The sequence below is a fragment of the Carcharhinus amblyrhynchos genome, chromosome 1 (assembly GCF_965287045.1).
Source record: "Carcharhinus amblyrhynchos chromosome 1, sCarAmb.v2.hapA, whole genome shotgun sequence".
Lineage (NCBI taxonomy): Eukaryota > Metazoa > Chordata > Chondrichthyes > Carcharhiniformes > Carcharhinidae > Carcharhinus > Carcharhinus amblyrhynchos.
The window spans coordinates 87656573-87669323 of NC_137324.1; the positions used below are offsets into that span (position 1 = coordinate 87656573).

The 12751-nt window shown below is 44.1% G+C and overlaps 1 protein-coding gene across 4 annotated transcripts in view; it reads left to right on the forward strand.

Annotated features, from left to right (window-relative positions):
- The window catches only part of pds5a (PDS5 cohesin associated factor A), a 219673-nt gene that overhangs the window by 105892 nt on the left and 101030 nt on the right, over positions 1 to 12751 (forward strand). The gene's annotated exons all lie outside the window — the stretch shown is intronic.

Below are 12751 nucleotides of genomic sequence, written 5' to 3' on the forward strand. Positions count from 1 at the left end.
GGGAAGGTGGTCAGCCTTGAACTGTTGCAGTCCATATGTTAGTACACCCACAATGCTGTTAGCAAGGAGTTGTAGGAATTTGATCAAGTGACCGTGAAGGAGAGATAATATAGTTCTAAATCAGGGTGGTGTGCGACTTAGAGAGAAACTCCATCTGCTACCGTTGTCCGGTAGAGGTCACAGGTTTGAAAGGTATGGTTGAATGAGCCTTGATGAACGGCTACAGCGCATCTTGTAGATGGTGTACACTACTGCCACTGCGTTGGTGGTTGAGGGTGTTGATATTGAAGGGAGTGAGTGAGATGCCAATTGAATGGACTACTTTGCCCTGAATGGTGTCAAACTTCTTCAGTGTAGTTAGAGCTGCACCCATTTGGGCAGATGGAGAGTATTCCTTCACACTGCTGACTTGTGCCTTGTAGATGGTGGAGAGGCTTCAAGAAGTTAGGAGGTTAGTCACGTTCTGCAGAATTCCCAACCTCTGATCTTGTAGTCATAGTACTTATATGGCTGAGTTCATTTTCTGGTCATTGGTAACCATCAAGATACTGATTTTAGAGGATTCAGCGATGGTAATGTCATTGAATGTCAGAGGGCAATAGGTTGGATTTTCTGTTGTTGAGGATGGTCATTGCCTGGCACTTTGGCACAAATGTAACTTGCCACTTATCAGCCCGAGCTTGCATGCTCTCCAGGTCTTCCTCCATATTGACATGGACAGTTTCAATATCTGAGAAGTTGCAGATAGTACTGAGCATTGTGCAGTCATCACCGCATATTCCCACTTCTGACTTTATGATGAGGAAAGATCATTGTTGAAGCAGCTGAGAGGGGTTAGGCCAGCATGATACCCTGAGGAATTACTGCATTGATGTCCTGGAGCTGATACGACTGATCACAAACAAGCACCACCATCTTCTTTTGTGCTTGGTATGATTGCAACCAATAGAGTTTTCAACCCTAATTCCCATTGACTTCAGTTTTGTTACGCCCCCTAATGCCATACTCGGTCAATGCAGCCTCAGTATGGGGGAGGGGGGTGGCATGACGTTCAGGGGGTTGCGTGGGACCTCTGGTGGGCCCAAGAGTCTGGACAAATAGGACCCTGGTACCATCTAAAGTTGTTGGGCTTCCCTTCTGCCGCTGTGTTAAATACCAGGGAGGATAGAATGAGGCCTAAATTTGACCACTTAAAGGCGTTAGTTGGCACAAGAGTCACGGGCCACCAGACAACTTGACCACCCTCTAAAATTTCAGACGGGTCAGGAGTATGTCGGCAGCAGGAAGATGATGTGTAGAATTTTACATGCCCCTCCTTCCCCACCAGTGGAGCAAAACAAAATCTAACCTATATGCACAGAATCAGATATTGAGGAGGATTAAAATGAGAGGAAAGGCATAGTCAAATTAGATTTTAAAGAGGCTGTATAAGGCAAAAGAAAGTGCTTAAGGAGCAGAATTTGAGAGGCCATGGGTGGATTCCTAAATTAGTCTTTTGTATTTCAAGACCAGCATACAAGTGAAGTCAGGGGTCAGGGCAATGGAATGTAAGAAATAGGAGCATAAGTAGGTCCCTCTAACCTGCTCTGCCATTTAATTAGAACATGGTTGAACTTCCTTAACACCACTTTCCAGTATGACCCCCTTATCCCTTGATGTCTTTACTGTCTAGAAATCTATCAAGCCCAGTCTTGAACATAATCAATGACTGATCCTCTACAGATGCACCCCAAAAATTTACCACCCTCTGAGTGAAGAAATTTTTCCTCTTCTCAGTCCTAAATGACCTACCTCACTTCCTACCAAAGTGGATAAGTTCATATTTTCTGGCATTATATCCATCTGCCAAGTTCTTGCCCATTTATTTCATTTGAAATATCTTTGCATCCTCATCACAACTCACATTCCCACTTAGTTTTGTATCATCATCAAACTTGGAAATATTACAATAAAAGCAAAATCAAATATTAGATTTAGTCCTGACACCCATTGCTCCCCCATGTATATATACATTGTAAGAAGTCTCACAACACCAGGTTAAAGTCCAACAGGTTTATTTGGTAGCGAAAGCCACGAGCGTTCAGAGTGATGCTCCTTCGTCAGGTAAGAGTGAACAGAACTCCCACTTACCTGACGAAGGCTAGTGGCTTTTGCTATCAAATAAACCTGTTGGACTTTACCCTGGTGTTGTAAAACTTCTTACTGTATTTACCCCAGTCCAACGCCGGCATCTCCACATCACGTGTGTATGTGTGTGTGTGTGTGTGTGTGTGTGTGTGTGTGTGTGTGTATATATATCTATATATATATATATATATTTCCAGGAATTTGTCTTCCATAGCATTGAAGCTAATTTGGTTTGCCAGTCTATTTGTAGATCAACATCTCCCATGATTGCTGTGTTAACCCTGTTAAAAAGAATCTCTAGTTTCCTGATTTATACCATGCTATGCAGTACCACTATTGTTTAGTGGTCTATAAACAGCTCCTAGATATGTTTGCTGTGCCTTGCCACTTCTTACCTCCGCCCAAACTGATTTTACATCTTGATCTTCCAATCTAAGATCCTCTCTTACTAATGGACTCATTCTTAAGTGTATAACCACTTCCTATTCCTTTTTGCCTCTCCTTCCCAAATGTTAAATACTTTTGACCATTCTGTTCCCAGCCTTGATCACCTTGCAGACATGCATCTGTAAGGGCAATTAGGTCATACCTGTTTGCTACTATCTGTGTCATCAATTCATCTACCTAATAGTGAATGCTCTGTGCATTAATTCTGCCTTAACTCTTCTTTGTTGTATTTTGATCCTATTTGATGCTGGCCTTTGTTTCCACAGTCTTCCAATTCATTCACTATTTTCCTTCCTACCATTACCAATTTTGTTCTTCTCCTATCTGAATTCCCTCTTTGATTCCCACTCCCCTGCCAAATCTGTTTATATCTTCCCCAACAAACCGTGCAGATATTAATTGGTTCTGGCCCTGCTAAGTTGAACAAGCAAATAGAGGCAGCAAGACACAGTTGTTCAAAGTCAAGCTTGCAGCTAATAGATTTTTCATGAATTGGTTGTTAGAGGTGCTGCTGCTTGGATGAAAGGTTAAATTGTGGACCAGTCTGCTCTTTTAAGTGGCTACTCATGCTATTTTGCATAGATGCGTAACATTTTAAGGCCTCAGTTTTGATTATTCCAGAGGTTCCAATGTCTGAATTCAGACCAGATGTTGTAACTATTGGTTCTTTCCCTTCTGCCGTTTGAATTTCCTGATATAGTCTAAGATGTCCTTCATTCATTCTCCTGATCCTGGATCCTATAGGCACCCCATCAGTTGATTCTTCTCTGCTTAGCTGTGAATTTTGCTCCAGCTTAGATTGGCACAAGCTCACTGTGAAATTTTAACTGATTTCAAGTGCCAACTTGAGGAAAGAAAATTTCCAAAATGCTCCTATTTGGCCCATGCAGCCTTCACATCCCCCTTTTCCCAGTCTCTCCATGTGATTGCTGGAGGAATATTTGTCAAAATATTCTCTGTTTTTAATGTAGGGCATTCACGCACCAAAGTTGCTGAAAAGGCCACAGATTTTAATGACTGGCTGAGACTCCCCCACAATTATGCACTCAGTGAATATGTTTTTGTGTTTATAGGCCCTTGCTGTGAGCAAAATGACTTCTACGTTTATCAATTGACTACACTTCAAAAGCAGTTCATTGGCTGTGAAGTGCTTTGGGATATTGTGAAGATGTGATATGTACTTCTGATTTCTTCATAAAAACACAAAATTTGCTGAATAAGTTATTTTGAATACTTTTTCACTAATAAATTAAGGTAATATTTTGGATGGTAAATCAGTAGGGACAACTTGCTTTCTTATCAAAGATCATTCTGATTATAGGTACAGGTTTTTTTACAATCAATTTCCATTGATTACATTCCCAAATTCAATGTAGTTGAGGAATTTGTAAAAATTTTGACATTTAAAAGGAGTTTTCCTCACTTTTAACAGATTCCGAGATGTGTATTACTGAAAAGATTACAAGAAATCAGAGTGGGTATCGGCCATTTGGCTCATTTTTGCCTGCTCCATCATTCAATAAGATGATGGCTGTGATTGTGACTGTGACTCCGTATTTTCCTGCTGGCCCTCCATAATCATTAATTTCTTGATTGATCAAACACCTGTCTAACTCAGCTCTTGAATTTCATGTTCATTGACCCAGCATTCTGCTCTCTCATCACCTCTGAGAAGGGAAATTCTTCCTCATCTCTACATTTAATGGGAGACCCCTTATCTTTAAACTGAGCTCCTTAATTCTTGACTCCCTCACGAAAGGAAAAGTTGTCTCAGCCTCGACCTTATCAAGCCCCCTGTTTCAATTAGAATCACTTCTCGTTCTTCTAAACTCCAATGAGTATAGGCCCAAGCTGTCTAACATTTTCTCATATAACAGACCCTTCATCCCAGGACTCAATATAGTGAACCTTCTCTTCCTTCCAATACAAGTATATCCCCAAGTAAGGAGACCAAGCCTGTTAACAGTTCTCCAAATGTGATCTCACCAATGCTTTGTACAGCTGCAGCAAGATCTTTCTACTTTTATACGCCATTCAGGTCACATCAAAGGACAATTACTTGTTTTCATTTTATTTAATTTTTAATTGTTCTCTACCTTTTATTTCTTTATTGTCTGTCTTTATTTTTCTCCCCCCCCCCAACTCTTTCCCCCATTTTATGCCCCTTTCCTTACCTTTTCTTCTTCATGACTTGCCCCCCCCCCTCCCTTTTCTCAACCCCCTTCCCCCCACCTTCATCTGTCACAGTTTACCCTTTGATTTCAGCTTCTCTGCCGTTTGGCCATTCACACCCTTTTATTCTCTATGGACTGCCTTTGGCAGCCTTTCTCCTTGTTTCTGTAGCTATGACTGATCTTTAATTCTCTCACTCTACAGGATAAAAATCTCTCACTTCCTATGCCTTTCAGCTTTGACAAAGGGTCATCCCGACTCAAAACATCAGCTCTTTTCTCTCCTTACAGATGCTGCCAGGCGTGTTAAGATTTTCCAGCATTTTCTCTTTTGGTTTCAGATTCCAGCATCCACAATTTGTTTTTTTTTAACTACTTGTTAACTTTTTGTGACTTGTGTACAAGGACACCCAGATCCCTCCGTATTACAGTATTACTCAGTCTCTGTCCATTTAATAGTGGTTTATTTTCTGTTCTTCCTGCCAAAGTGAACAAGCTCACATTATACTCCATCTGCCAATTTCTTTCCACTTACTTAAAACTATCTACATTGCTTTACACGCTTCGTATGCTCCTCATGATTTGCTTTCCTCTCTGGCTTTGCATCATCGGCAATTTTAGCTACACTGCAGCATCCCTTCATCCAAGTCATTAATATTGATTGTAAATAGTTCAGACCCCAGAACTGAGGCTTGTGGCACTCCACAATTTACAGTTGCTGACCTGAAAATGACCCATTTATCCTGATTGTCTCATTTTCTACTTGCTGCAGACATGTTCTTTTTCAACAATATGTCCACTTTCTTTGTAAAATTATTAATGAATCTGCTTCTTTCACAATTTCTGATAGGGTCAAATGCCCCTTTACACAAGAATAAACTTTTCTGAAACTCTCCCGTAGATTTTCAGATAATAGTCTTAAGTTTAAGGCCTACAGTTACTATCTCGTGATAAGCAGACCTAATTTCTCTGTTTTGTTCATAATTTGTTCAAGTTTCTTCAACTTCCACATCTCCTATGATGATTCTCTCGTCTCTGCTTCTCAGGGGGCCAACATTTACTTCAGCTATTCCCTTCCTTGGCTAGTTTGCTTCCATATCACAAACAACAGTTTTAAACTTCAACAAAGCCAATTTATACAGGCATGAGGGGAGAACTGGCACTGGAATAAACAGAATTCCTAAAATCATAAGAAATATCTGTACTCGTTGGAGTTTAGAAGGATGAGGGGGGATCTTATAGAGACGTATAAGATAATGAAAGGGATGGATAGGGTAGAGGTAGAGAGATTCTTCCCGCTCAGAAAGGACAGCAGGACTAGAGGGCACAGCCTCAAGATGTGTGTGTGGGGCAGCGGGGGGGGGCAGGATGCAGTTTAGAACGGAGTTGAGGAGGAACTTCTTCACTCAAAGGGTGGTGAATCTCCGGAATTCTCTGCCCGTTGAAGTGGTGGAGGCTACCTCGCTAAATATATTTAAGACACAGGTACATAGGTTTTTGGTAGGCAAGGGAATTAAGGGTTATGGGGAGAAAGCGGGAAAGTGGAACTGAGCCACTTCAGGTCAGCCATGATCTTATTGAATGGCGGGGCAGGCTGGAAGAGCTAGATGGCCTACTCCTGCTCCTACTTGTGTTCTTAAATACGAGCAGGGTGGCACTGTAGCACAGTGGTTAGCACTGCTGCTTCACAGCTTCAGGGACCTGGGTTCGATTCCTGGCTTGGATCACTGTCTCTGTGGATTTTGCACATTCTCCTCCTGTCTGCGTGGGTTTCCTCCCACAGTCCAAAGATGTGTGGGGTAAGGTTTATTGGCCATGCTAAAAAAAATTGCCCCTTAGTGTCCTGAGATGCGTAGGTTAGAGGGATTAGTGGGTAAAATATGTGGGGGTAGGGCCCTGGGTGGGATTGTAGTTGGTGCAGACTCGATCAGCCAAATAGCCACCTTCTACACTGTAGTATTCAATAATTCTATGAGTAAGCCAATAAGGCATTCCGCCCATTGAGCCTGCTCTGCTATTAAATAATGGGATGGCTCATCTGGTTACGGCCTTAACTGCAATTTTCCTATCTGCCTCCCACAACTTTTGACTCTCTTGTCTATCAAAAATCTGATTAATTGTGGCTTGAATGTATTCAATAACCCAACTTGCAGTGCTGTCTGTGGAAGAAAATTTTGAAGACTCCCACCCCTCGGAAGAAACTCTTCCGCATCTCCCTTTTAAATAGGAGATCCCTTATTTTTAAACATGTGGCATATCTGACATGTCAATTGGAGCATAGTATGAGAAAATGTGAGATCCATTTTAGTAGGAAGAACAGAAAAACAGAACATTAGTTAAGTGGCAATATGCTGCAGAATATTGTGGCCCTCAGTTATGGATCCCCCCACAAGAGGAAACATCTTATCGGTATCTGCCCTGTTGAATCCCCTCTGAATTTTGTATGCTTCCAATAGATCACCCCATGTTCTTCTAAATTCCATTGAGAACACAAGAACATAAGAAATAGGAGCAGGAGAAGGCCATCTAGCCCTTCAAGCCTGCCCCGCCATTCAATAAGATCATGGCTGACCTGAAGTGGATCAGTTCCACTTTCCCGCTTTCTCCCCATGACCCTTAATTCCCTTGTCTGTCAAAAACCTATCTACCCGTGATTTAAATATATTTAGTAAGGTAGCCTCCACCACTTCAACGGGCAGAGAATTCCAGAGGTTCACCACCCTTTCAGTGAAGAAGTTCCTCCTCAACTCCAATCTAAAGTGCCCCCCCCCCGCCTTATCTTGAGGCTGTGCCCTCTAGTCCTGCTATCCTTTCTCAACTCTACCCTATCCATCCCTTTCATTATCTTATACGTCTCTATAAGATTCCCCCCTCATCCTTCTAAACTCCGAGTACAGACCCAGTCTATTTAGTCTCTCTTAATAGTCCAACCCCCTCATCTCCAGTATCAGCCTAGTGAACCTCCTCTGCACTCCCTCCAAGGCCAATATATCCTTGCGCAAGTGTGGCGACCAAAACTGCACGCAGTACTGTAGCTGCAGCCTCACCAGTACCCTGTACGGTTGCAGCAAGACCTCCCTACTTTTATATTCTGTCCCCCTCGCTATAAAGGCCAGCATCCCATTTGCCTTCTTGATCACCTGCTGCACCTGCAGACTGTTTTTGCGACTCATGCACAAGGACCCCCAGGTCCCCTTGCACCGTAGCAAGCTGCAGCTTTTCTCCCTTTAAATAGTAATCCCTCCTACTATTATTTCTGCCAAAATGGATAACCTCACACTTGCTAACATTATACTCCATCTGCCAGGTCCTTGCCCACTCGCTCAGCCTATCAAGATCCCTCTGCAGACTTTCCACACCCTCCACGCAATTTGCTTTACCACTCATCTTCGTGTCATCATGAGTATGGGCCCAACCTACTTAACCTTTCATCAGAATCCTGTTCATCCCAGCAATAAGTGAAGTGAATCTTTTCTAAACTGCTTCTAGTACAAATATATACTTTAAGTAAAGAAACCAGTATTATGCACATCACTTTGGTTATGGTCTCACCAATGCTGTGTACAGTTGAAGCAATGATGTGGAGATGCCAGTGTTGAACTGGAGTAAACACAGTAAGAAGTCTAACAACACCAGGTTAAAGTCCAACAGGTTTATTTGGTGGCAAATGCCACTAGCTTTCAGAGCGCTGCTTCTTCGTCAGGCAAGTGGGAGTTCTTCACAAAGGGCATATAAAGGCACAAACTCAATTTACAAAATAATGGTTGGAATGCGAGTCTTCACAAGTAATCAAGTCTTAAAGGTACAGACAATGTGAGTGGAGAGAGCATTAAGCCCAGGTTAAGGAGATGTGTATTGTCTTCAGCCAGGACAGTTAGTGAGATTTTGCAAGTCGAGGGGATTACAGATAGTGTGACATGAACCCAAGATCCTAGTTGAGGCTGTCCTCGTGTATGGAACTTGGCTATCAATCTCTGCTCAGCGACTCTGCGTTGTGTGTCATGAAGGCCACCTTGGAGAATGCTTACTCGAAGATCAGAGGCTGAATGCCCGTTACCGCTGAATTTTTCCCCAACGGGAAGAGAACATTCTTGCCTGGTGATTGTCGAGCGGTGATCGTTAATCTGTTGTCGTAGTGTCTACATGGTCGTCCCAATGTACCATGCCCCAGAACATTCTTTCCTGCAGCGTATCAGGTAGATAATGTTGGCCGAATTGCAAGAGTATGTACTGTGTACCTGGTGGATGGTGCTCTCACGTGAGATGATGGCATCTGTGTCGATGATCCGGCATGTCTTGCAGAGGTTGCTGTGGCAGGGTTACATCGTGTCGTGGTCACTGTTTTCCTGAAGGCTGGGTAGTTTGCTGTGGACATTGGCCCGTTTGAGGTTGTGCGGTTCTTTGAAGGCTAGAAGGCAGTTGGGTATGTGGGATGGCCTTGGTGAGATGGTCATCTTCATCAATGGCATGTTGAAGGCTCCGTAGAAGATGTCATAGCTTCTCCATTCTGGGGAAGTACTGGACGACGTAGGGCACTCTGTCCCGTGTTTGTCTTCTAAGATCGTCAGTGCGGTTTTTTGCTGTGATGTGTCGGAACTGTCGATTGATGAGTTGAACGCCATATCCTGTTCTTATGAGGGCGTCTTTCAGCTTCTGGAGGTATCTGTTATGATCCTCCTCATCTGAACAAGACCCTGTGTATAAGGTGGGCTTGTCCGTAGGGGATGGCTTCTTTAACGTGTTTAGGGTGGAAGCTGGAGAAGTGGAGCATCGTGAGCTTATCCGCGGGTTTGTGGTACAGTGAAGTGCTGAGGTGACCGTCCTTGTTGGAGATGGGTGCGTCCAAGAATGCAGCCAATTCCGAGAGTAGTCCATGGTGAGTCTGATGGTGGGATGGGACTTGTTGATGTCATCATATAGTTGTTTCAGTGATTGTTCGCCATAAGTACAAAGGAAGAAAACGTCATCAGTGTATCTAGTGCATAGCATTGGTTGAAGATCCTGTCAGTGAAGAGGTCTTGTTCGAACCTGTGCATGAAGATGTTGGCATATTGAGGTGCGAATTTGGTCCCCATGGCCCATGTGTCTGGATGAAGAACTGGTTGTTGAAGGTGAAGACATTGTGGTCCAGGATGAAGCGGATGAGTTGCAAAATTGCATCTGGAAACTGGTCGTTGTCGGCGTTGAGTACTGAGGCAGTTGCAGCAATGCCATCGTCATGGGGGATGTTGGTGTAGAGTGTCGAGACATCCATTGTGACGAGGAGTGCTCCTGGTTCAACTGCTCCATGTGTGCTGAGTTTCTATAGGAAGTCTGTAATGTCGTGACAAAAGTTGGGCATTCTTTGTACAATGAGTTTTGGGATGCCATTGACATAGCTGGAGAGGTTCTCGCACAGGGTCCCATTGCCCCATACGATAGGATGGCCAGGTGTGTTTGCCTTGTGTATTTTCGGGAGGTAGTAGAGATCTCCAACGTGGGGAGTACGTGGGATGAGGGCACGGAGGGTGTTCTGTAGGTCCGGATCAAAGGTCTTGACCAGTCTGTTGAGTTTACGGGTGTGTTCTTTGGTCGGATCTGTGGGTAACTGTCTGTAGTGTTCCTCGTTGTTCAGTTGTCATTACACTTCTTTGCAGTAATTTGTTCTGTTCAGTATGATGATGGTCTCTCCTGTGCTGGTTTGGTGACAAAGTTGCAGTTGGTCTTGAGAGCGCGGATGGCGTTGTGTGGTGCTTGGGTGATGTTCGGGCTGTCTTGAGTGTGGTTGATGAATCTGGTGTTGATGCCCCTCCTGGCAGTTTGGGCATACGTGTGAAGTCAAGGACAGCGGTTTTCCAGAGGAGTCCAATTTGACTTTTTCCTCTTCAGTTGCTGCAGTGCGGATCTCTTTGTCGGCTGTTCTGGTTCATTGGCTGTCTCATTGTGTTCGCTGTTGGCCTCTTGGGGTTTGTGTAAGAACTCGTGCAGCCTCATTCGCCTGATGAATTCCTCTGTGTCTGCTGCGAGACTGATGTGGTCTGTTTTGGTGGGGGGGCAGAAATTGTGCCCTCGGCTGAGAACTTGGGTTTCATCTGGTTGAAGTGTGTAGTCCGACAAGTTGACAGTGGACTTTCCTGCAGTGGTACTGTCTTCTACTGTGGTACTGGGGAGGCTTGGTTGCTGCTGGTGGTGATGCTGGGTTTCTCAAGTTTCCTGTTCTTGGTGTGCATGTAGATGGATCTTTAAGGAGATCTTTTTCAGTGCTCAGCAGAAATATATTCCAATGGTAGAGAAGGAACGTAGGAGAAGGGATAATCAGCCGTGGTTGTCGAAGGAAATAAAGGAGAGTATTAAATTAAGAGCTGATGCGTTTAGAGTTGCTAAAAGTAGTGGGCGAGTAGAATATTGGGAGGGGTTTAAAAATCAACAAAGAATGACTAAGAAGTTGATAAAGGAAGGATAGACTATGAAGCTAAACTAGCACTAAATATAAAAAAGGACAGTAAGAGTTTTTACAAATATGTAAAGAGGAGGAGGCTGGCTAAAGTGAATGTTGGACCCTTAGAGGATGAGAGGGGGGATTTAGTGGTGGGAGATGAGGAAATAGCTGAGGCCTTAAATAAGTTTTTTGCCTCAGTCTTCACGGAGGAGGATGTGAATAGTTTGCCAGATATTAAAGATTGAAGGATGGTAGGTCTTGAGGGCCTGAATGCGATTATTGTCACTAGAGAGGTAGTGCTTGATCGACTAGCGGGACTGATGGTGGACAAGTCCCCAGGACCGGATGGAATGCATCCCAGGGTTCTGAAGGAAATGGCAGAGGCGATAGTAGATGCCTTAGTAATTATTTACCAAACTTTGCTGGATTCCGGGGAAGTGCCGGAAGATTGGAAAACGGCTAATGTTACGCCACTGTTTAAAAAGGTAGCAGGCATAAGGCAGGGAATTATAGGCTGGTTAGTTTAACATCTGTTGTTGGAAAAATGCTTGAATCCGTCATCAAAGAAGAAATAGCGAGGCACCTAGAGAAGAATTGTTTGATAGAGTAGACGCAGCACGGATTCGTTAAGGGGAAGTCGTGTTTGACGAATTTATTGGAATTCTATGAGGATGTGACTAGTGCGGTAGACAGAGGGGAACCGATGGATGTGGTGTTTCTCGATTTGATAAGGTGCCACACAAAAGGTTGCTTCAGAAGGTTAGGGGACATGGAGTTGGGGGTAAGGTGTTAGGGTGGATAGAGGATTGGTTGCCTAATAGGAGGCAGAGAGTTGGCATCAATGGGTGCTATTCTGATTGGCGGTTGGTGACTAGTGGAGTGCTGCAGGGATCGGTGCTGGGGCCTCAGCTATTTACCATTTATATAGATGATCTGGAGGAGGGGGCTGAGTGTAGGGCGTCGAAATTTGCTGATGACACAAAGATGAGTGGAAAAGCAAATTGTGTGGAGGGTGTGGAAAGTCTGCAGAGAGATCTAGATAGGCTGAGCGAGTGGGCGAGGACTTGGCAGATGGAGTACAATGTTAGCAAGTGTGAGGTTATCTACTTTGGCAGGAATAATAGTAGGAGGATTACCATTTAAAGGGCGAAAAGCTGCAGCATGCTACGGTGCAGAGGGACCTAGGGGTCCTTGTGCATGAGTCGCAAAAACCCAGTCTGCAGGTGTAGCAGGTGATCAAGAAGGTGAATGGGATGCTGGCCTTTATAGCGAGGGGGATAGAATATAAAAGCAGGGAGGTCTTGCTGCGATTGTACAGGGCACTGGTGAGGCCGCAGCTGGAGTACCATGTGCAGTTTGGGTCGCCGCACTTGCGCAAGGATATTTTGGCCTTGGAGGGAATGCAGAGGAGGTTCACTAGGCTGATACCAGAGATGAGGGGTTGGACTATGAAGAGAGACTAAATAGACTGGGTCTGTACTCGTTGGAGTTTAGAAGGATGAGGGGGGGGATCTTATAGAGACGTATAAGATAATGAAGGGGATGGATAGGGTAGAGGTAGGGAGATTCTTCCCGCTCAGAAAGGATA